Source organism: Mauremys reevesii, linkage group 7, assembly GCF_016161935.1.
Source record: "Mauremys reevesii isolate NIE-2019 linkage group 7, ASM1616193v1, whole genome shotgun sequence".
Taxonomy (NCBI): domain Eukaryota; kingdom Metazoa; phylum Chordata; order Testudines; family Geoemydidae; genus Mauremys; species Mauremys reevesii.
Window position 1 is genome coordinate 34,587,515 of NC_052629.1, and position 24,010 is coordinate 34,611,524.

The 24,010-nt window shown below is 44.2% G+C and overlaps 1 protein-coding gene across 13 annotated transcripts in view; it reads left to right on the forward strand.

Annotated features, from left to right (window-relative positions):
- Positions 1-24,010, forward strand: part of SGMS1 (sphingomyelin synthase 1) — a 195,888-nt gene that overhangs the window by 53,149 nt on the left and 118,729 nt on the right. The window contains exon 1 of one of the 13 annotated variants that reach the window (XM_039481252.1): positions 10,581-10,598. The exons of the other annotated variants lie outside the window; for them this stretch is intronic. The gene's annotated coding sequence lies outside the window, so the exon portion shown is untranslated. Of the gene's footprint in view, positions 1-10,580; positions 10,599-24,010 lie in introns of those variants that run through there. 13 annotated transcript variants of the gene reach the window in all.

Here is a 24,010-nt window from a genome sequence, read left to right on the forward strand (position 1 = left end):
TCCATTGGAAAGGGTACCAAACTGTGAGCGACACACTACCTGGCTTCTGTTACCAGCTCTGCCTTTCTTGCAGTGTGATTTTTGGCAGGTGAGATGATCTACAAAAGGAAAAGAAATTGGGCTTTTGACCTTTTCTGATGCTTTATGGTATACATGTTTTTGTTTCTTTATGATCCTTTAAGTTGTGTATAAAAAAATTCTTGCAAGGTGTGTCTTGTTGTTTTTCCATTAGGATTTTAAATCTTACTGAGTCATGAAGGCACTTTGACTCTTAGTAGGGTACTAGAGATAGAGTGACATCATGAGCCAACGGACTGAAAGTAGAGCTGCTAAGACCAGGGATTTTGAGAGAGAATGGTTAAAACTCTGATGTTTGTTAACAAATATTTTACTGCAGCGACTAAGATTTCAAATAAGGAAGCCCGTTTATTAAAGGTTCAGCACCCTGACTCTTCATTTGAAGATTTACATCCCTTTCATGTCCTAGAAGCCTTCCAGAAGATCAGTAAAAACTAAACTGGACACTCCTGATATTTCTAAGGTGTGTGTGTGTGTTGTGTTTGTTTTGGTTTTTTTTAGGATAGAAAAATAACATTCAGCCCTTCATCTAGTATAAAGATGCACAAACCTAGCTTTAAAAAATCGTTTGTAGGTCACATTTAACCTCTCTGTCTAATTGATTTTCCCCATCCTTAAAAAGCAGATGATGCTTTACCATATATAAGGAAATAGCACTTTGCATCTCTAGATTCCAAGCACTTTACAATGATGAGCAGGAAGCATTGTTCATGATTGCTGTTCAGTACCTGTATCTATTAGTGACTCAGTTAATATTACAGTGAATATGGTCAATGTACAGCAATATTGATTGCAAAGATACAAAACATATAAATAGAAAAACACTTAGATTTGCTTGCTCAACATGTTGCTAACATTGAAGGATTTTTGATGGTTTTCTTTGCATCCCTCACATTTAAGTAGATTAAGTAGTAATAATTAGGGGCTAATTATTTTAAGTTACTGTTTTCTGAAGAGTAGTAGCAATGAGACTCTTCTGGACAAACCTCCGTAAAACTTTGATCTTGTCTTCATCAAAGACTCATTAAAAATCCTTGCCAACTTTTTCAGTTACATAAATATTAACGATGGAACACATTCTTTTCTCCAGGCAACAGCAGCCAGTAGCACCCTGTTAATTCAACTTCTCTGTTCCCCTTTCGTAGACAGATGCTATGAATAATTTAGTCATCTGCTAATTAAAGATGAATGTAAGTTCAGCAGGCTGAACGTATAAGCTGAGATCCTGTAAAAGAGAGACATTTCCTTCCCCGGTAAATAGAAAGGTTTGATACTAGATACAGCTGTATATCTGGCAATGGATTCTGTTTTGAATTCTTGTTGTTAAATGATTGTACTCAACTTGAAGACTACCAGCTAATGATTGCATACTTTTCCCCAATATGTACCAGTACATTTTAAAAAATAATGGTAGCTGAAAAACATATGGGCAATATTTATCTTTGTTTGTTGTGGAAATTAAATCCAAGGATTTAGAGTAGTGGTGTAACAGGATTCAGTCCTTAGAATGTCTTGAATTGCATTTGTTAGTACTGGACTTGGTTTAATTTCATAACTTTTTACATCATTTTCTTTAGGAAAAGATGAACAAATGTCCTGTCATTCTGCCACTCATTTTCACTCTTGTTTTGCATTATGCACACTTGTTAAATCTTAAATTGGTAACTCTTTGAGGCCCCTCATGCTTTTATATAGCATCTAACAACAATTCTGATTGGGGTGTTTGGGGTATTGCAATACAAATGAAGAATAATCCATTTTCAGTATCTAATGTCTGTTGCACTATCTGGAGTGGCTCACAACTGTAAATGCCTACTTCAGGGTAGATGGTCAGAAAGCAGGGCAGACACTCCAAGCTGGTGTTGTGTTCTATCATTAGATTTCACCAAGCCAGTAACAGATGTGAACTCCTGGATGTCACAAACAATCCCCTTAGACTCTCCACTCTATCTTGCCACCCAGAGAAACTTTTTGATAATAGGTCTCTTAAATAATAATAATAAAAAAAAAACCAATTCAGGTTGCTCCTAGTCCCAAAAGACTGTCACTTATCAGAGATCAATTGATACTCTAGATCTTATACCAAGGACCACTCTAGTAGCCAATTATATAGTAAAAACTAACGAAAGGTTTATTAGCTAAGGAAAGGAATTGAGAGTTATTGAGAGGTGAAAGCAGGTAAAATGTATACATACAAAGGTGAGTCACAGTTTGTAATTCAGAATGGTGTCAGTGATGTAATAAACTGCCAGTTTCCCAAAAGTCTTTTCAGGGTACCAGTTTGTCTCTGTGGATCTTTGCTTTGCATCTGGTACACTTTCCTGTAAGAGTCCAAATAGAAGGATTTCCCCCGTAATCCATACTTATAGCTTCTTGTCACAGAAAACAAGCTCACAGGGTGACTACTGTGTGGTCTTTTCCTTTGAAGATGGAGAGTGAGGAATGCGTTTTGAGTCTTTGACCTCTGAACATCCCACACAATGACCACTTGTTTGAAATTAGCTCTTTTCTCTTTCAGTTCTTCATTTGCATTCTATAAGGCTTCTTTCTCCTTTGATGGGTTATTTAGTTACAGAGGTATACACAATGTAAATGTTTGCTTCTACAGATAAGTGAAAACAATGCAAGTAGCATCCTATTAGTTTTCAGGAAGTTTTAAACACAAAATACACCCTTATACATTTAACAATCATTTTGATCTATACTAATACACAAGTGAATTGGCCTGGCTTTGGCATGCACTGGTACCTGGTCTGCTAGCGTCAGTGTCATATTCCTGTTGTGTCAGCAAATACTCATTACCTCTGTAGTTCATTTATTACTGATATAACTAAATGTCTGTATCTTCTGATAATTTATTGTTGGCCTGAATCCATATGCTCTGCTTTCCATAGAATTACTAGTTTGCAAGCAGTCCACTTGACTTTTCATGTCTTCCATTTCGTTACAGTTTTGAAATTGCTCAAAAATGTGGTGAATCTTTTTTTATTGTGTTCTCAGATTTGTCCTGAGTTTAGACTTGCCTGTTTAGTGTCCTGTGTCACCTTTTTGTGTGACTGCTTTCAGTAGTAATAGTGATTGTCTTCCCTTTGCTCTTAGTCATAAAGTGTCTTGTCTGTCTCCAGCAGATTCTCTTCCTGTGTCAGTTTAGACACTATAGATATAGCCCTTTCTCTATAGATGTGGAGATGAAGTGTTTACAGATCATTAAATATGTTGTAGCACATGACTTAGTTGTTTTTTAATTAATGCACAGCAGTGCAGTCTTAACTGTTACATAGTCAGCTTCATTAGGTTAGCTCTCACACAAGAATTTTTTTCCTTTCTATTGGCTTGTTAAATAATTAAACTCTTTCTATTTCTGTGTTTACATAGCCACTGGTATACATCTAGTCATACTTAATTATTTATAAGATGCACTAACAAGTTTTCCCACGTCTAATAAATACTTCAGGTGTGAGGGATGTGACCAGCATGTTAGGAGATTTGCATGATATCTCAACTTCATGGTTTCTCTGTTACACCCTTTGAAAAATGCAAAGAGAAGTCCCCTTAAAGGTAGCCTTATAGTAATATGCCTGTCCTAAGGCAGGAGTATGAGATAAGTTTGTGTAAAAAATGTGTGTATGTAAAAAAAAACTCTGGTTGAGTCCACCTAGTGGATGGTCACCAGGCTGTTTTATAATTGGATCCAACCTTTAGATCCCATGAGCATCCAAGCCAGCTGGGTCTGGGCAGAGTCCAGGCATGGTCTCTGACTATAGGCATGCTCCCAGGGGAAGATTCTCTGTGTGAAGCCCTTCCTTGGGATATAAGACTCCACTGTCCAATTGCCCTAGGCTCCAAAACCAGTGCTGAACCTCCCAAGCTTCCCCCAGAACTCTACCCTTGTGGGTGCTCTGGTTTACAGTTGAACTCTTCAAAGGACACAAGGTAGGTAAGGAACAGGCTTTGCACAGGAACTGCTTAAACATACACACTTCAATTCTGTGTTGTCTCAGAATACAGATCCAACAAAACAAATGCCTGAATGCAAATCTCCACCATGACCCAGAGTCCTCAGGTTCTGGTCAGCGTCCTTGGGGAAAGGGAAAAGCCTCTCTTGCCCTGCTGCTCCTCTAGCTTTGTCCTTCTGTTTCTGGTGATGAAATGGCTCCCCTTGCTAAGAGAGCATGTCTGTTTTAAAAAGCAGTCTGTAACACCTTGACTGTTGCTCCTTCTCTTCTTGGATTTTCCATGCTGCAGTACCATATTGAGTTGCTGGCAGAGGGTGTGATGGGTTTGGTCACAGATACCCCCTTGAGGCTGTCACCTGATGTGCTGGAATTACCTCTGAGCCCTTTTTTTTTCCACCAAAAACTGCTCAGCAAGTTACCTATCTCCAGCACCCAGTTCCTAATGGGATCCAAACCCCAAATAAATCTGTTTTACTCTGTATAAAGCGTATACAGGGTAAAGTCATAAATTGTCTGTCCTCTATAACACTGATAGAGAGAGATGCACAGCTGTTTGCTCCCCCAGGTATTAATCACTTACTCTGGGTTTACTAATAAACAAAAGTGATTTTATTAAATATATTAAGTATAAAAAGTAGGATTTAAGTGGTTTCAAGTAGTAACAGAACAAAGTAAGTTACGAAGCAAAATAAAACAAAACATTCAAGTCTAAGCCTAATACATTTCAGAAACTGAATACAGGTAAATCTCACCCTCACAGATGTTCCAATAAGCTTCTTTCACAGACTAGACTCCTTCTTATTCTGGGCCCAATCCTTTCCCCTGGTATAGTTCTTCGTAGTTCCAGCTCAGCTGGTAAGTAAGGGATTTCTCATGACTGGCAGCCCCCTTTGTTCTGTTTCACCCTCTTTTATATCTTTGGCACAAGATATCTCTTTGTGTCTCTCTGGGTTCCCACCCTTCCTTCTAAATGGAAAAGCACCAGGTTTAAGATGGATTCCAGTATCATGTGACATGTTCACATGTCCTGTGAGACTTCGTTACTCACTGGCTGGCACCCACTTGTATACAGGAAGGCTTACAAGTAAACAGCCATTTACAGCCAATTGTCCAAGTTGATGGGAGCCATCAAGATTCCAAGCCACCATTAATGGCCCACACTTTGCATAGTTACAATAGGACTTCAAAGTAATACTTCATATTTCTAGCTTCAGGTACAAGAATGATACATTTAGACAAATAGGATGAACACACACACTAGATTACAGTAACTCCTCACTTAACGTTGTAGTTATGTTCCTGAAAAATGTGACTTTATGCGAAACGATGTTAAACAAATCCAATTTCCCCATGAGAATGAATGCAAATGGGGCAGCGGGGGGGTGGGGTGGGGGGTGGGTGGGTTAGGTTCTAGGGAAATTTTTTTTGCCAGACAAAAGACATTATATACTGTGACAGGGTCAGGCCAGATGGCTACAGGATAGTGATAGAAGGCAGATATATTAGCCCCAGGTTAAGTAGGTCCCCTTTCCCTGGGTAAGGTAACGGGGAAGGTTCCAGAACAATCAGGAACTTTCTGGAAACAATTAAAGCAGACAGGCTGATTAGAACACTTGCAGCCAATCAAGAAGCTGCTAGAATCAATTAAGGCAGGCTAATCAGGGCACCTGGGTTTAAAAAGGAGCTTACTTCAGTTTCTGGTGCGCGTGTGAGGAGCTGGGAGCAAGAGGCGCAAGGAGCTGAGAATGAGAGGGTGTGCTGCTGGAGGACTGAGGAGTACAAGCGTTAACAGACATCAGGAGGAAGGTCCTGTGGTGAGGATACAGAATGTGTTTGGAGGAGGCCATGGGGAAGTAGCCCAGGGAATTGTAGCTGTGTAGCTGTTCCAGAAGGAACTCTAGGAAGCTGTAGTCCACAGGGCCCTGGGCTGGAACCCGGGGTAGAGGGCAGGCCCGGGTTCCCCCGAAACCTCCCAACTCCTGATCCAACACAGAAAGATCTCTGAGGCTAGCAAAATCCGCCAATAAGCGCAGGACCCACCAAGGTACAGGAGGAACTTTGTCACAATACACATACAGTATAAGTTTTAAACAATTTTAAACAAACAGTTTAATATTGTACGCAGCAATGAGGGGCTGCTCTTCCAGAGAATCCTGCAAGCAGTAGACAAAGCAGGCAGCTGCCAAATGACGTTATAAGGGAGCATTGGACAACTTTAAACAAGCATGTTCCCTAATTGACCAGTGACTTGACTTAACAAAACAACATTAACTGGAATGACTTTAAGAGAGGAGATACTGTATAAGCTTTGTAATTACACCTTACAAGAGACCTTTTGCAGAAAGCATTCCAGTTACATTATATTCACATTCCAAGCATATTTTCATAAAGCACATGGAGTGCAATGTCACAGAGGGTCGTTAACAGTCAGTGATTCTGCAGATTGCAATTCTATTGTTCCACTAGTGTAGAGCTGTTGTTATAGATGTAGTCTTGGTCTACATTACCAAGTTTTACGAATAAAACTTGCCTTCTGTTGGCATAGCCTTGTGTGAGTCCATACTCAATTTTGAGTTCTTTTTCATGCCTGCCCTTTCACCTTGCTCCTGACAATCAGCTACCAAACCGTGAACTTCTGTCGGTCAATTTAAACTACCTCTGCTCTTGGTGCTCTTCCACTGGTACAGTGCCTGTGTGGATAGTGCATTACCTGCACTACCAGCAGCAATCCCGCAATTCCACTGTCCTTGTGGCAGTGACGGTTCTGGTTAAATGTTTAAACTCTGCTACCCTGGTTCACAATGTCCCGAAGCTCATGTGCCCTCTTTCCCTTAAAATCCCCAGCATGTTTTGGAAATGCTTCCCTTCCTGTATGCTTACCAGTATGGTCTCATGTGAAGGTGCAGGGGAACCCTCCAGCAAACATTTGTTGCTCACTGGTTCAGGAAGGAAGTCCTGGATTTCCTCAGCCTCTATGGGGCCACGGGGGTGGAAAGGAAGTACTTTGTCCCTTCAAAGGACTACAAGTACCTCTATACACATCCCCAACCATGCTCCCTTGTCATGGCTTCGGTCAACGAAAAGGAGCAACATGGTCAGAAGGCCCCGGCACCTAAATCAAAGGACACTAGACACCTAGACTTATTTGGGCGCAAGTTGTACTCGGCCGGAGGCTTGCAGCTCAGTGTGGCCAACCAGCAGGCACTCCTGAGCCGATATGACTATGGAGAAATTCAAGGAGTTGGTTCTACAGGAGTTCAGAGAGGAATTTGGGGCTCTAGTAGAGGAGGGCAAGAAGGTGGCCAGAACCTCCCTACAAGGCTCTCTGGACACGGCAGACTCGGCAGCTAGGTCCACCAGGGTTACAGCAGACCCTCCAGGACCTGCCCTTTGATGGCCAGGGCCTATTCTCCGAGAAGACAGACTCAAGGCTGCAGAGTCTGAAGGACTCAAGAATGATCATGCGCTCTCTGGGAATGCATACCCCAATAATGCAGAGAAGGCCCTTCAGACCACAGCCTTAGAGGTCAGACCCTCCCCCTCAGCCGAGACAGGACTCCTTTAGAAGACGTGGCTGAGGTGGTAAAAGGAAACAAACTGGACACCAAGCCAGCCAAAGCCAGGGCCCTCCCAAGCCATTGGCAAGGCCTAAGCAGAACTTTTGAAGGTGCGCCTGAGGATGGAGCACCAGTCTCCATTCATGATCCTTTCCCGTCTTTCCAGAATCATCTCTCCCATTTCCTCCATGCATGGTCCTACATAACATCAGACCGTTGGGTCCTAAGCACGGTGGAAAGGGGATGCTCCCTCCAATTTGCTTTCCCACCCTCCGTCCTTGTCCCTCTTCAGGGATCCTTCTCACAAGCACCTCCTTCTACAGGAGGTCCAATCAGTCCTGGCTTTGGGAGCAATAGAGGAGGTTCTGGGAGAGTCAAGGGGCAAGGGTTTTTATTCCTGCTACTTCCTAATCCCCAAGGCCAAGGGTGGGCCTCGGCCTATCCTGGACCTTCGCGGACTCAACAGATTTATGGTAAAGTTGAAGTTCCGCATGGTCTCACTAGGGTCCATTATACTTTCCCTAGATCCTGGAGACTGGTACGCCGCCCTCGACATGAAGGATGCATTCTTCCACTTTGCGATCTACCCAGCGCACAGATGCTTCCTTCACTTTGTGGTCAATTAACAGCACTTTCAATTCACCGTCTTTCCTTTTGGCCTATCCACAGCCCCCAGAGTATTTACCAAATGCATGGCTGTGGTGGCTGCCTCCCTTCGTCGACAATGGGTCCAAGTGTTCCCATATCTCGACGACTGGCCTATTCTGGGTCACTCCAGGGATCAGATGCAGTCTCATGTTCAGTTCACCATGAACATGTTCAATCAGCTGGGCCTCCTGCTCAATGTCACAAAATCCACTCTGATACCAATCCAGAGGATGGAATTCATAGGAGCAGTATTAGACTCTGGCCTAGCCCGGGCAATTCTGCTGGAATCATGCTTCCAATCCCTGGTAAACATCGTTCACAGCCTGCAAAGCTTCCCGACCTCGACCGTGAAAACATGCCTATGCATCCTGGGACACATGGCCTCTTGCACGTTTGTGACCAGGCACGCCAGGCTGCGACTATGTCCACTCCAAGCCTGGCTATCAATAGTATGCCGCCTATGTTGGGACAGCTTGAGCACGGTGGTTACCATCCTGGCAGGGATAATAGCCTCTCTAGTCTGGTGGCTGGACCCAAAATCAGTGTGCGAAGGGGTGCCATTTCATGCCCCGCAGCCCTCCGTGTCCCTAGTCACGGATGTGTCATCTCTGGGATGGGGAGCCCACCTCGGGAGCCTCCGTACACAGGGGCTATGGTCGGCAGGAGAGTTATCCCTGCACATCAACGTACGGGAACTCAAGCAGTGTGCCTGGCGTGTCAAGCATTCTGAGAGCGCATTCAAAGCCATTGTGTTGCAGTCCTCACAGACAACACTATGGCCATGTTTTCCATCAAAAAGCAAGGGAGAGCGTGGTCTTCGCCCCTCTGTTGGGAGGCCACTCATCTGTGGGAATTCTGCAAAGCCCACTCGATCTATCTGGTAGCGTCGTTTCTCCCAGGGGTCCAGAACACCTTAGTGGACCACCTCAGCAGATCATTCCAGGCTCACGAGTGGTCGTTTCGCCCAGACGTCATCCACTCTGTCTTCCTGATGTGGGGTTTTCCCCGGTTAGACCTATTCATCTCTTGTGAGAATTGGAAATGCCAGGTGTTCTGCTCTCTCCAAGGGCGCTCTCCAGGTTCCCTATTGGACTCCTTCCTAATTCAGTGGAAGGATCACCTGTGCTACGCCTTTCCTCCATTCCCACTAGTCCACAGGGCCCTAATCAAGCTGCGCAGGGACAGAGCCCGTCTGATTCTGGTCGCCCTGGTGTGGCCCAGACGGCCCTGGTATGCCACTCTCCTAGAGCTGTTGGTAGACACCCCGACTGCAGTCCTGCTGTGGCCAGACCTGATCACTCAGGATCATGGTCAACTCTGTCATCCCGACCTGCAATCTCTGCACCTCACAGTGTGGATGCTGCATGTCTAGATCAGTCTGAGCTTTGCTGTTCTCACTCAGTTCAGCAGATCCTTTTGGGTAGCAAGAAGCCCTCTACCAGGTCCACATACTTAGCCAAATGAAAGCATTTTTCCTGTTGATGTGCTAGGAATCGTACGACCCCCCTACAGGCATCAGTACCTCTCATCTTGGACTACCTCTTGTCCTTAAAGCAGCAGGGCATGGCAGTATCTTCCATCAGGGTGCATCTGACAGTTATTTTGGCTTTCCACCCGGGTGAAAGCGGGCGCATGGTCTTCTCCAATCCCATGGTCAGCAGATTTCTCAAAGGGTTGGAGTGCCTGTTCCCACGAATTTGACAACTGGTCCCTACATGGGATCTTAACCTGGTCCTATCCAGACTCACAGATGGCCACCTGCTTGCTCCTGTACTTTCCTGGAAGACAGTCTTCCTCGTAGCTATCACCTTGGCGAGGCGCATGTCTGAGCTCAGGGCACTCAGGCACTGTTCCACAAGGACAAGGTATAGCTGCTAAAGTGGTGTCTGCCTTACATGGCAACCAGGACATATTCCTCCCTGTCTTCTACCCGAGGCCGCACGCCTCTCGACGGGAGCAACAGCTGCACTCCCTAGACGTTTACAGGGCCCTGGCCTTTTACATCGAGTGAATGAAACCCTTCAGGAAAACATCACAGCTGTTTGTTGCTGTGGCAGACTGGTTGAAGTGCCTTCTGGTCTCCTCCCAGCGCATCTCATCCTGGATCACTTCATGCATCCGTGTGTGCTATGACTTGGCTGGTGTCCCATCTATGCACCTTACCGCCCTCTCCGCGTGGGCTCAGGCTTCATCCTCTGCTTTCCTGGCACATGTGCCTATACAGGAGATATGTAAGGCAGCGACTTCATCATTGGTGCACACCTTCACCGCCCACTACGTGCAGCAGTCCAGGGGTGATGCTGCATTTGCTTCAGCGGTCCTTCACTCCACAACATCTCACTCCAACCCCACCGTCTAGGTAAGGCTTGGGAGTCACCTAATTGGAATCGATATGAGCAAGCTCTTGAAGAAGAAAAGATGGTTACTCACCTTTGTAACTGTTGTTCTTCGAGATGTGTTGCTCATATCCATTCCAAACCCGCCCTCCTTCCCCTCCGTCGGAGTAGCCGGCAAGAAGTAACTGAGGGGGCACTGGGTCAGCCAGGGCATATATCTGGCGCCATAAAGGCGCCACTCCAGGGGGCGCCTCAGCCGACCCACCGAGTGTTGATAGGGTAAAAATCTCCCAATGATCGTGCACGCGGCATGTGCACACCTAATTGGAATGGATATGAGCAACACATCTCGAAGAACAACAGTTACAAAGGTGAGTAACCGTCTTTTTTTAGTGGCAGTTCTGTTGAAGTGAATGGTATCAATAATGTGAGTAAGCTGTAGAGTCAGATGCTTAAGTTGTAGCCATTTACTCTTGTATTTTCAAACAAATATAGACTTAACACACAACAGGTCAATTGCACTTAACAGTAGGAAGTTGAGTTTGATGAGTCATAACTCTGATTATTTTGGTAGCACAAGTCTAACATTTATAAAACAAACTGCTAGAATACACACTTGGGAAGTAATTTGAAGGGCTGGACAGCAAAAGTCTATTTGTAATAATAGAGAATCACCTTAATTATAATTAAATTAGAGCCTCCGTACTATTAATGCCACATTAAGGTCTTGAAATGAAATACTCAAGTCAGGGAATGTGTTAAGTTAAGGCTTCTATTGTGATGACAAGTTGGCTTAACTACATGTCCTTTGTGTTTTATAGTAGGCACTAGTAATGAACAATACCTGGACATTTACATTTTTCAAGAGATGAAGTAGAAAATACTACATGTGTGCAATTTGGCATAGTTAAATTGTGGGAGAAAAAATACAATTTTATTATTTTGAGAGCTTGGCTTTGCAAACTTAATGTTGCACTAATAGTCACCTTTTTGGAAAGATGGATCCAAGATGCAAAATTCAGCTCTGAATTTTGAAAAGAACCCTCTCTCTGTTCCCACCTACACTAATAAGAGATAGGGTAACTTTGGGCAGGGGGGAGGAGAGAGGAAGAGCATGTGGTGTATGGGAGTGTTGTGTTCATTGTGTTGTATCAGTCCATTATGGAGATACAGCTCAGTTATGAGAGTTGGATCTGACTAGATTCTGATACTACCCTGAAAACAACTTTCACCTCCAACAATTTATAAACTCAGGAATATTTGAATCGGGAGTTTTGGATTGAAACCACTCTAGATTCTTGCATTTAATTTCCTGGGCCATTTTTAGAATAAAAGGAAAAATTCTGAGGAATTCACTTGCCAAGATACAAGCTTCATGAGTTCAGCCATTGGAGCTAGTAAATTTATTGCCCTGGGATTAATTAGTAGGCTTGTAAAGATAAAATGATTCTGGAATCCTTAGTTCAGAGCTCAGCAACAGTCCTTGCTCCAAAATTATTCTACCTCTCAGGCTTACAGTTTCCTCCTCAGAAAATGAGTTGTAAATTCCTATACCAAAAAACCTGTGCTGTTCACTGTGTGTACTGTGGTCTTGTTTTACAGCAGTTGTGATTTGTGTGGTTGTATGTTAAGGTACTGTCATAGGATACACTTGTTCTAAAATTGCACTGCATTTGTGCTTCATCTTTGATGCTTCACAGCATACTCAAGGAACCATACAGTCTGTCTGAGCCATGTTATTTTTAAAGAGAATCTTTCCAAGATGCTGTGTATAGAGCTCAGCTGCACTATTTCTGGCAAAAGTCTGAAACAGCTGTGTCAGGAGGAGCTGGTGTCAGTTTTGAAGTTTCTGGCGGTTCTCAGCTTTCCCCCTAGTCTGTGGAGCAGCATTGGCACCTGAATGGAGAAATGTCTGCCTATTCTGTACAAGATTTTCCTCTTTTAGTTTTCCTTCTCTCCTAGGGGAGAGGGGGAAAAAGGAACCCTCCCCACCAGTTCCACAGGAGAGCAGGATAGAAAGAGAGACAGTCTTTCATTAATTTCCCAACTGCTGCAGGAAAAAGATCCCAGGTGAAATAATTGATTCTGTCACCACCTTCTCCCCTTGTGATTCTCTGTAGTGAAGTGGATGGGCAGACAATTGAATTTAGGAGAAATGAAGAAAAGGTGGGGCCAAATAAATGAGTTGGGAAGGCAGGTAGGAGGAAAACGGATGGTGACAGAGAGTGGAAGAGGTATCTGAGAGAGAAGGGGAAAGATAATCCTAAAGACAATTTTAAAACTAGATGGGGAAATAGGGAAAAAGTAGTGATTTAAAAGGATGTGTGAGATATAAATTGAATGAGATTAACGATTGCTCATCAGTGGTGCTGGAAAGACTGCAACATTGTGTGTGGTGGGTAGAGGGGGTGTACATTTGAATGGAATTGTGACCTGGTGCACAGGTTTGCAGTGCCACTCAAATTTGGCTTCCATGTGAATAGAATAACCAGAGGTGTAGCTTCCCATCCCAAGAGGGAAACTTACAAGTCAGCCCTGTGCGTGTTCTGTTCAGTGATAGCTCTTACCATGCTCAGAATCACATACCTTCCTTTGCCTCTGGCTCAGACATCAGATCCTGCGTGAAAGTGCAGAGCCATTTTACTGACCTTACTGTGGGCAGCCATATCAGATGAGATTTTAACTTCAGGAGTATAAAAGAAGACCAAGGGTCTCTCTGAGGAAAGGCGATAGAAGATGAGACAGGAAGGAACTTTGGCTGTAGTTTGCATGTTGCTCTAGGATATAAACCAAATTGCACTCTCTTTCCTGAGTGCTTTTGTTATTAGGTTGGTGGGTAGAGGGAGAAGCACAGAAATGACCTGGAAACTACATCCATTCACATCTCCACCCAGTGGTAGAAAGTAACTTCCTGGTCCCCCCGGGAACAGTGAGGAATAACCTTCCAGATACTGATCTGCCAAATGAAAGAAATCTTTAGTTGTGTTGTTTCCATGGGGAAATTGGGCCAGTAATACTGTGAGGCAAACAAACCTTTCTCTTCGCCTCCCAGGTGCCTGCCCCACCAGCCTGACCTTCCTGGAACACTCAAGGGAGGTCACCCACCAGCCTGAACTGTTCAGAGCCATCCCTTCACCCCCACTGTTTACTTTATACTCTCTGCTGGATATCCCCTTGCTTTTGGGTGACAGGCCCATCCTACTTCCCGGACCTGGCTGGTCCCTGGCAATGAGAGGAGCTGCTGCTGCAGTTTCAGTAGCTGGCAGGTGAGGGCCCAGCATGCAGCACAACGCAGAGTGACTCAGATGCCAGCTGGCCCACGGTATGTTCTCTCCCAGCTGTGAACCTGTTCAGATTTTTAAAAGTGGGGAGGTCTGTGGCCCCTGTTTAAAGGGGAGGGTATGAATGCCTCCCCCCGTTTCCAGGCCTTTGCTGCTTCTAATCCCTGAGAAATTGCTTCAGGCTCTCAGGCAAATATCACTGCTTCAGTTAGCTGATCCCATACTTGGGAACCATAGCTTGAGCCTTCCTTTTGTAAATGAAACCTAAGATTCCTGAGCACAAGATGCATCCCAAAAAGGGTGTGGGAGAGAGGGTCACTGAACTAGTCCAATTCAAATTCTGATTCTGTCTCAACAAGATGCTTTTGCATCATCACATGACTTGGAGACTCATCAATACCACAACCAAAATCTGTTTGACCTCTTCTGGGTCTTTTCTTCAACTTTAACCACTGCACAAAGTTAGGAAGGAATTCTATGTAGGAGGTTTCATGAATATTTATTTTCAACCTGCAGAAAGTCCTGGCAAGACCAATGAAATGAATAATAAAACGAAAGAAACTAAATAATTTTGATTAATGTTCTGGCTTATTATTTTCTTCAATGCTTGCAGAACATGCTCTGCCACTGCAGAACTACTTGTGCAATATATGGAATTTTTTATTCTATAGCACATAGGTTTTTAAAATATGTTTCTGCAACTGAGCATTTTGTCAACATGAAAACTCCAAAAGGTCACTGAGAAACAAGAATGAATAGGTAAATATTCCTCAGTTGTGTACTCTCAAACTTACACATGGTAAAATGGACATTTTAAAAACAAATTGTATTATAGTCCTTCATTGAAAGGAATTTCCTGTTTGAAGCATAGAAAACTAAGAAATATGCACACCAGTGATGCATCTGTTAGAACAAAACCCATCTCCTTGCTTGTGTTGTGGTTACCAGTCACTTAACACAAATGGATTGTTTCAACAGCTCCTTTTATTTTTAAATAAGGAAATTAAAAAGTATCTGGCATATACCCATCGGGAGATATGAGGAAAAAATTAGGTTTGTGATATTAGATATTAATGAAGACTTAGTTTGGAAATGGGTTACAATCTTATGCAAAGCTATTCCGGTAGCTCTTAGCAAAGCTTAGCTTGTTAGTTTGCCACTTTACATTGTGACAGATAAGAAGTTAATTTATTTTCCTGTTTGCTGGTAGTGCCTATTATGTTTTCATACACTCTTAGAACTCTTTGGGCTAATATCTGATCATACCTGAAGAGACAGGTATGGAATATGTTCTCCACAACAGCAAATGAAATACTTCCCACAGGTTTACATTAGCCTAACACAGCAGTGCTCAAAGTGGGTTGTAACCCCATTTAAACTTGCTGGGGTCTGGGCAGTGGAGCTCAGATTACAGGCTCTGTGCCCCACTGCCCAGGGCTGAAGCTGAAGCCCAAGCAACTTAGCTTTGCAGGGCCCCCTGTGGTGTGGGGCCCTGGTCAGTTGCCCTGCTTGCTACCCCCTAGTGCTGGCCCTGGCTTTTCTGTGCAGAAAAACAGTTGTGGCACAGATGAGCCGTGGAGTTTTTACAGCACGTTGGCATAGGCGGCGAGTTCCATACCCACGTGGTGCTTGGGCACCAGCAATATTCAGAGCTAGGGGCCTAGCTCCACCAAAATTTGGGGCTGGGGCATGCCCCTCCCTGGCCCCACCTGTGGGCTCCCTCGAGTGTCCTGTGGCCCTGACTTGCTGCCCCTGCCCCCCACCCCCGCCCCATTCGCCTTTCCCGGGCCCCGAAGAAGAGCATCTCTGTCTTTGTCTCCTCCATGCTGCTTCCCTGCAGCAACTGCTGCAGCAGGGTCCTAGTGCCCCCCTTTCTCCACTGCCAGGGCAGACTGACGCTGAGCCTGCCCTTCCCCCTCAGACCCTTCCCTTTTCCAGCAGGACCCTCCAGCAGCACAGGCCCCCCTCCCTCCCCGCCCACAGTCAGTGCTCCTGTCCCATGCTGGGCAAGGAGGCAGCCCCGTCCCTCAACCCCAGGGAGGCTACAGTCAGGGGCAACAGCAGGGGAGGAGGCGCATGCAGCACCCCTCAGCACCCACCACGGGGGAGGCGAGGTTGATTCCTGGACCTGAGAGGAGCCCTAGGAGCACATGCAGTGACAGTGGTGGGGGTGAGTGTGCAGATGGGGGGGCAGGAAAGGGGGCTTCTCCCCCAGAGCTTGCTGCTGCTGGCATGGAAAGGGCTGGGGGGAGTCCTCCTCTCTGGCCCCTGTCCCGGAGCAGCCTGCCTGCACCCCAAACACCTTATCCCCAGTCCTAGCCAGAGCCCTCACCCCCCCCACTCCTACTCTTTCCCTGAGCCCTTCCCACACCCCAACCCCCCCCAGACAGAGCCCACACCCCCTACACCTCTACTCTCGCCCTAAGCCCCTCCCATACTCCAAACCCCTCATTTGCAGCCACACCCACAGCCCTCACCCCTGAACCCCCTCCCTCTGCACCCCTCCCATCCCCAAACTCCCTCCCAGAGCCTGCACCCCAATCCCCTGCCCCAACCTGGGCCCTGCACCCTAGACCACCTCCTTCACCCAAACTACCTCCCAGAGCCTTGGGCAGATGGGGGGAGGGGGAGAGTTTGGGCAGGGGCGGGTTCTGGGCACCACCAAAATTTCTACAAACATGCCACCCCTGCATGTTGGTGGGGGGAGGTGGGCGGAGGCCCAGAAAGAAGAAGATTGAGACCCCCTGCCCTAGAATTCTGGTGTGTATGTACTCTACTCACCTAAGCAGTGCCTCGCTGTCTAAACTGCTGTTTATACTGCTGGGAGTGCTGTGGATGTACTCTAGATGCCACTGTAAGTGCTGACCTGCCCTATGAATTGGTAACTTATTGCAGGTATGAAGTTTGCAAACTGGAACTTAACTGACCAGGATAGATAGTCAAAATTGACTAGTAGTATTTATATGATCACTTTGACTTACTATGTTAAATATTTTCTCATTACTACATTTGCTGGTATTGCAAATGTGGAATATAATATGGTTAAAGATAAAAAAGCTAAATATTTTATTTATTTCAGATTTGACCTACCCTAAATTTGGGTGAAAATGGGAGGGGGTGTTTTTGTTAATGTATAGAAATCTACCACAATGTCACTAAAGTTAAGAGGGTGGAGAAGGCAGTCTTTTAGGAAAGTTGTAGTTTCTAAGAGGTTTCAAATGATATGCTACCTGTCTTCAAATGGATGGAGGAGAGAGAATTCAGGATTTAACAAACAGTTCAAAAATAAATTTCCCTTTCCTTAAAATGAAAGAGAGAAGCTTTTCCTGCTTTCCTTTTTTTCCCCTTTGTGCTTAGACGCTTCTTTGTTGTCATCCTTACTTTTGTGGCTGGCAGTACCAGATGTTGGTTTCCCTAAGACTTTAATTAACTGTCTAAATGCATAATTTCATAAGCCATGTTAACATGTTCTGGATGACATATAAAAACAGGACTTACTTCATAGAGTTGTCCTATCTAAAGGTCCACTTCTGCCCTTCCCCAAAGTTTCCTTCAAGTACCAGAGGATCTACTAGCGTTGGTACTCTGATTAAGAATTTCTGCTTTAACTTTAATGCTGACTCTTTTATATTTAGATCTCTTGTTGAGATTCTTCAGTATTCAGTGTGTGTGTGTGTGTGTGTTCTGATTCCTAGTAGAAAATGTATTAGTTATTAAAATTTATTTTTTTCAAAATGGAAATGTTTACAAGGCTTTTTATCAATGTGGTATTGCATTTGTAACACTGCAGATTTGTTACTGTTTCTGGCATAAATGCTCTTCTCCAGGGATTTGTGTTGTCAGTTTCTCCTTTTTATGTGCATTGGAACTTGGCAAGCCAGATCTGCATTATTTTTAAACCTTTTGCAAAGTGGCTTAAAGTATGACTTCTCATTAGTGAAAATTTTTAAATGTTATTCACACACTTTTCTTTCATGTATTTTTTAAAAGTTTTATTGGTCTCTTGCTAATTGAGTTTCTCATACTAATTATTTGTATTATGATGGTGCTTGAGGCCACCATAGAATCCCTTCTCCCCCCCCCCACCCCTTTGTGTCTAGGCACTGTATTATCACAGATCTGGTTGAACATCCCTGGCTGGACACTTGCCAGACTGCTGCCAGGGGGATCGAAATGCTGAACTGCACATGCTTTTGGCTTGTCGGGGCCGGGCAGAATTTAGGAACTGTACCTGATTGTAGAGCTCTGGAGAGGCACGCCAGGAGCAGATCTAATGTCTGACATCCCCTTTTGGCAGTAGGAATTGCCTAAGTCCTGAAAGTAGTGCTGACTCCCCCAAACCTCCTCAGCAACTCTTGCATGTACCCAGAATCCCACTTGATGTATGATTTTCCTGGTTTACAGTTTAACTCTTCAGAGGCACACAACAGTGAAAGCAAACAAACATGTAGACTTTGCACAGGATTCTAAACACAATTTACTCCTTGCTTAGCACAGATCTAGACAAAATAATAAACACAACTATACCCATTTTCCTTGCCTCAGTTTTCTCACCACTCTGGAGAGTTCTTTGGGATTGAGCAGAGGTCCTTCTTCTCCCCCCACCCTCCTGCATGTGGTTCTGATCCAGAACATGGACTCTCTGATTCTTCCCTCTCCCCCACTTCTCAGATTACCTTCTCTTTTATAACCTCCAGCACCCTTTTTCAGGTAACCACAATCCCCCCACTAGGTGACTTCATTGCCAGGCTACCTGTCCCCTGATACAATTATGAATGTTCTGAAAAACTTGGTCAGATCTACTGTCACTGTGTTTACATATGCTAATTTATTTAATAAAAGTTTCTAGATATTTGCTATAGTATAGCCTACACAGAAAGCAAAGATACATGTTTTTTTAAGTGGAATGCTTCTTTTAAGTGTCCTAGACTTAAAAGCTGTGAGTATAATGGACTAACCGTTCTATTTTGCCAAAGTAATAGAAGTTTTAGAAGTTGTATTGCTTTCATGACAGCTCTTCAACTCCATTAGTCGGCTGCACGCCCTGTGAACCTGCAAAATGTAACAGCTAGGCTTTTCTTCGGCAAAACAAAATTTAGACATCTTTTACAATTCACTTATTTGATGACAATTTGGCTGCAAAATTATGACCAACAGTGGAAACATTTCTAAATTTCAAAAGCTGTAGATAATTGTGATTTAAGCTACTTTGCTTACAGAGTTAACATAAAATCAATCTCCTTTTCTCATGTTCTTCTTCCTAGGAAAAGAAATACATGAATTTTAAGAGGATTTGTTTAACTTCATAGGAACTGATGCCTGTTATGAATTATTTTACTTTATTGAAAATTGTTCATCTTTGAAATTGATAAGCATATTGTGAGTTCTTATTTTACTTCATTCACCTATTTTAATGGGATTTGGACCCTAACCAGTCTTGTAGTGGTACCTTAGCAGTACCACATGTAGCCTTCAAGCTATGAAGGTGCAGGGCTACATTTTGACATCATAGGTTATGTCAGTTGTTGCGGCACTACAGACAAAAATGAACAAGCCTGTTTAAGTATTGATTTTGAATTTAAAACCTTGCTCAACTAGTTCCTTTGGAAGTTTTCTTCCCCTCATTTTGCGACTGTAGCTGTTTGAGGAATTGAAACAACCACCACTGCCGCACAATAGTAAATGTCTTAAAACATTAGGCTTCAGTGTTGGAATTGTAGGATTCGCAAACTAGGCTTTACCTTTGAGAATGTATTATCTTTTGGTTGGAATAAAATGGCCATTTTAGGAAGATGGTCTTGTGACTGAGGGTCAAGATTCAATGACAGGAGACTTGGACTGAAATCCTGTCACAAGTGACAAAACCCCATTGACTGTAATGGGTCCAGGATCTCACATGTTGTTTATACATGCTGTGTACCAGACATTCTGTGTGATCTTAAATCAGTCATTTTGAGCCCAATCATACAGCCCTTACTTATGTGAGTAATCCTATTTAGTTCAGTTGGGCTATTCCTAGGATTGATCCCTATTTTCCTATGCCTGGTGGGTTGCACGGGGATAATATCACCTACCTTAGAGGATTGTTGTAAAATTAAATTAATTAATGGTTCTGAAGTCTTTTAATCTCAGTTGGAAAGTGCATAATACCAAGGTTTTATGCGTTGTCAAATGTTGGGTGCTTGTGAAAAGAAAATTACTTTTTGGCAGATGCTCTATCAAAAGATTTCAAAGTAGCAACCGTAAAAAGTATCCGTAAAAAGAACAGGAGTGCTTGTGGCACCTTAGAGACTAACAAATTTATTTGCGCATAAGCTTTCGTCTTAACTCTGGCTTGAATAGAGACTGGGAATGGCTGAGTCACTATACTACTTGAATCTATTTCCTTATGATAACTATCCTTACACCTCTTGTCAACTGTCTGTAATTGACCATCTTGATTATCACTACAAAAGTTTTTTTCCTGCTGAGAACAGGTCATCTTAATTAATTAGCCTCTTAGAGCTGGTATGGTATCTTCTCTGTATACTCTTCTTATATGTTCCATTCTGTGCATCCGATGAAGTGGGCTGTAGCCCACGAAAGCTTATGCTCAAATAAATTTGTTAGTCTCTAAGGTGCCACAAGTATGCTGTTCTTTTTATCAAAAGATTATACATTCAAATTAAATTTCAGTGTATTATTAAAGATATCATATAATCATGTTGGTTGTTTACATTAATGGTATTTAGTGAATATGGGAGTCAACATGAGAGAGAATTTCTTAAATGAAGTGCCTGGTGTTGAAAGAGCTTGCTCTTGGGATCTTGTTACATGACACTTGTTCCATCAGCTATGTTCAGTCTATTAATTTATGTATGTAGCTACTGAACAACTTATAATTAGAAATATATGTAGCCTGCTAAAATCTCTCTGGAGAAGTTAATTGTTTTTCTGTGTTTAGAAATATTAATATAAACTGCTATTTTTAATAGATTATATATTTTTCCATTCTATGCCTAAAAATCTCATTTAAAAGTGAAGTTATAAATATACTACGTTAATTAACTGCAGTGTAGGTGTTTGATTGACCTAAAAGCTCATAGACTACAAATGAGTTGCACATCATGAAAGCTTTGTAGCATGGTAAAAACAAAAGCATTATTTTTTTTGGACACTGATTAATGCCAAATTCTTCTGTACTTTTTTTCAGTCACCTCTCTTTTTAAATATTATATATAGTACAAATCCTGATGTAATGACACCAGTCTCATTAATTCAGCAAACAAACGGGCACCTGCCCTTCAAATAAGATTTTGGATGAACTGAAAGAAGAGAATAAATTTTGAAACAGAATATCAAACAGTTTCTCCTCTATTTCTGATTATCTAGAAAGCAGTCTCTGCAGGCTTTAGTAGCAGGTGCAATTGAAATTGTATAAATGTGGATTTTTTGGCTATTTCATGCCCCTCTCCTTGTCAAGATGCCATCTTAAAATGTGATTCACAGAGTGTCTGCACATCTTTCATGCTGTAGCTTTCATTAAAATTGGCAATGGCTGTGACAACTACTTGCTATACAAAAAATGGACTATTGGGAATCAGGATACCTGGGTTCTGTTCCTTAGGCCTGGTCTACACTACGGGGGGCGGGGGGTCGAACTAAGGTACGCGACTTCAGCTACGCGAATAGCGTAGCTGAAGTCGAACTACCTTAGTTCGAATTTCCTACCTGTCCAGACGCCGCGGGATTGAACTCCGCGGCTCCCCCGTCGACTCTGCCACTGCCGTTCGCGGTGGTGGAGTTCCGGAGTCGACGGGAGCGCGTTCGGAGTTCAAACTATCACGTCTAGGTTAGACGCGATAGTTCGAACTCCGAGAAGTCGAACTCTCCGCGTCAACCCGGCGGGTAAGTATGGACCTACCCTTAGTGTGGTTGCTCTTAGGCCTGGTCTACACTACGCGTTCAAACTGATTTTAGCAATGTTAAACCGATTTAACGCTGCACCCGTCCACACAATGAGGCCCTTTATATCGATATAAAGGGCTCTTTAAACCGGTTTCTGTACTCCTCCCCGATGAGAGGAGTAGCGCTGAAATCGGTATTACCATATCGGATTAGGGTTAATGTGGCCGCAAATCGGCGGTATTGGCCTCCAGGCGGTATCCCACAGTGCACCATTGTGACTGCTCTGGACAGCAATCTGAACTCGGATGCACTGGCCAGGTAGACAGGAAAAGCCCCGCGAACTTTTGAATTTCATTTCCTGTTTGCCCAGCGTGGAGCTCTGATCAGCACAGGTGGCTATGCAGTCCCAAATCCAAAAAAAGCTCCAGCATGGACCGTACGGGAGATACTGGATCTGATCGCTGTATGGGGAGGCAAATCTGTTCTATCTGAGCTCCGTTACAGAAGACGAAATGACAAAGCACTTGAAAAAATCTCCAGAGGCCACAGCAGGGACTCAGCACAGTGCTGCATGACAAGCGTAACGGAAAGCCAAAGAATCAAATAGACGTTCATGGAGGGAGGGAGGGGGTACTGAGGACTCCAGCTATCCCACAGTCCCCGCAGTCTCCGAAAAGCATTTGCATTCTTGGCTGGGCTCCAAGTGCCTGAAGGGTCAAAAACATTTTCCCGGGTGTTTCAGGGTGTATGTCGTCAATTTACACCCTTCAAACCCCCCCCCCCGGAAAGAAAAGGGAAAAAAATCGTTTCTCGCCTTTTTTCAATGTCACTCTATGTCTACTGCATGCTGCTGGTAGACGGGGTGCTGGAGAGCTAAACAGCAGCATCCTCTCCCCGGTGGCAGACGGTACAGTACAGTAGGACTGGTATCCGTTCTCGTCATCAGCCTGTGAGTGCTCCTGGCTGGCCTCAGGTGAAGCTGGGCGGGGGCGCCTGGGTAAAAATAGGAATGATTCCTGGTCATTCCCAGTAGATGGTACAGAACGGCTGGTAACCGTCCTCATCATAGCAACTGGGGGCTGAGCTTCATCAGACCCCTCCCTTTCATGTGTAAAGAAAAGCTTCTGTACTGCCTGGACTATCATAGCAGTGGGATGCTGAGCTCCTCTCCCGCACACCGCTTGATGTCCTGCCTGGACTATCATAGCAGCTGGAGGCTGCCTTCCCCTCGTTTTATCTCACTAACAAGTCACTGTTTCTTATTCCTGCATTCTTTATTACTTCGTGACACAAATGGGGGGGACACTGCCACGGAAGCCCAGGAAGGTTGGGGAAGGAGGGAAGCAATGGGTGGGGTTGTTGCAGGGGCACCTCCCGTGAATGGCATGCAGCTCATCATTTCTGCGGGGTCTGACACGGAGCAGCTGTGCTCTCTGGTTCTCTGATACACTGGTTCTCTAGTACACTAGCCCCATATTCTAGGCAGGACTGATTCTATTTTTAGATACCATAAAGGAGGGATTGACTTGGGGAGTCATTCCCATTTTTGACTTTGTGCCCCTGGTCGACCTCAGCCAGGGGCACCCATGACAGCAGCAGACAGTACAGAACGACAGATAACCGTTATCTCATTGCCAATTTACGATGGCAGCAGATGGTACAGAACAACTGATAACCGTCTCTGCTATCATGCAAAAGCAAATGAATGCTGCTGTGTAGCGCTGCTGTATCGCCTCTGTCAGCGGCATCCAGTACACATACGGTGACAGTGACAAAAGGCAAAACAGGCTCTATGGTTGCCTTGCTATGGCATCTGCCAGGGCAATCCAGGGAAAAAGGGCGCAAAATGATTGTCTGCTGTTGCTTTCCCGGAGGAAGGAATGACTGACGACATTTACCCAGAACCACCCGTGACAATGATTTTTGCCCCATCAGGCACTGGGATCTCAACCCAGAATTCCAAGGGGGGGGGGACTGCGGGAACTATGAGATAGCTATGGAATAGCTACCCACAGTGCAATGCTCCAGAAATCGATGCTAGCCTCTGACCATGGACGTACACCACCGAATTAATGTGCTTAGTGTGGCCGCGTGCACTCGACTTTATACAATCTGTTTTACAAAACCGGTTTATGTAAAATTGGAATAATCCCATAGTGTAGACGTACCCTTAGATATGGCACATTGATTCCGTAGTGCAGGGTGGTTAAGTGGATTAGACTTGGGTCTGCCATTATAGATATGTGGGTTCTATTCTTAGCCAGAAA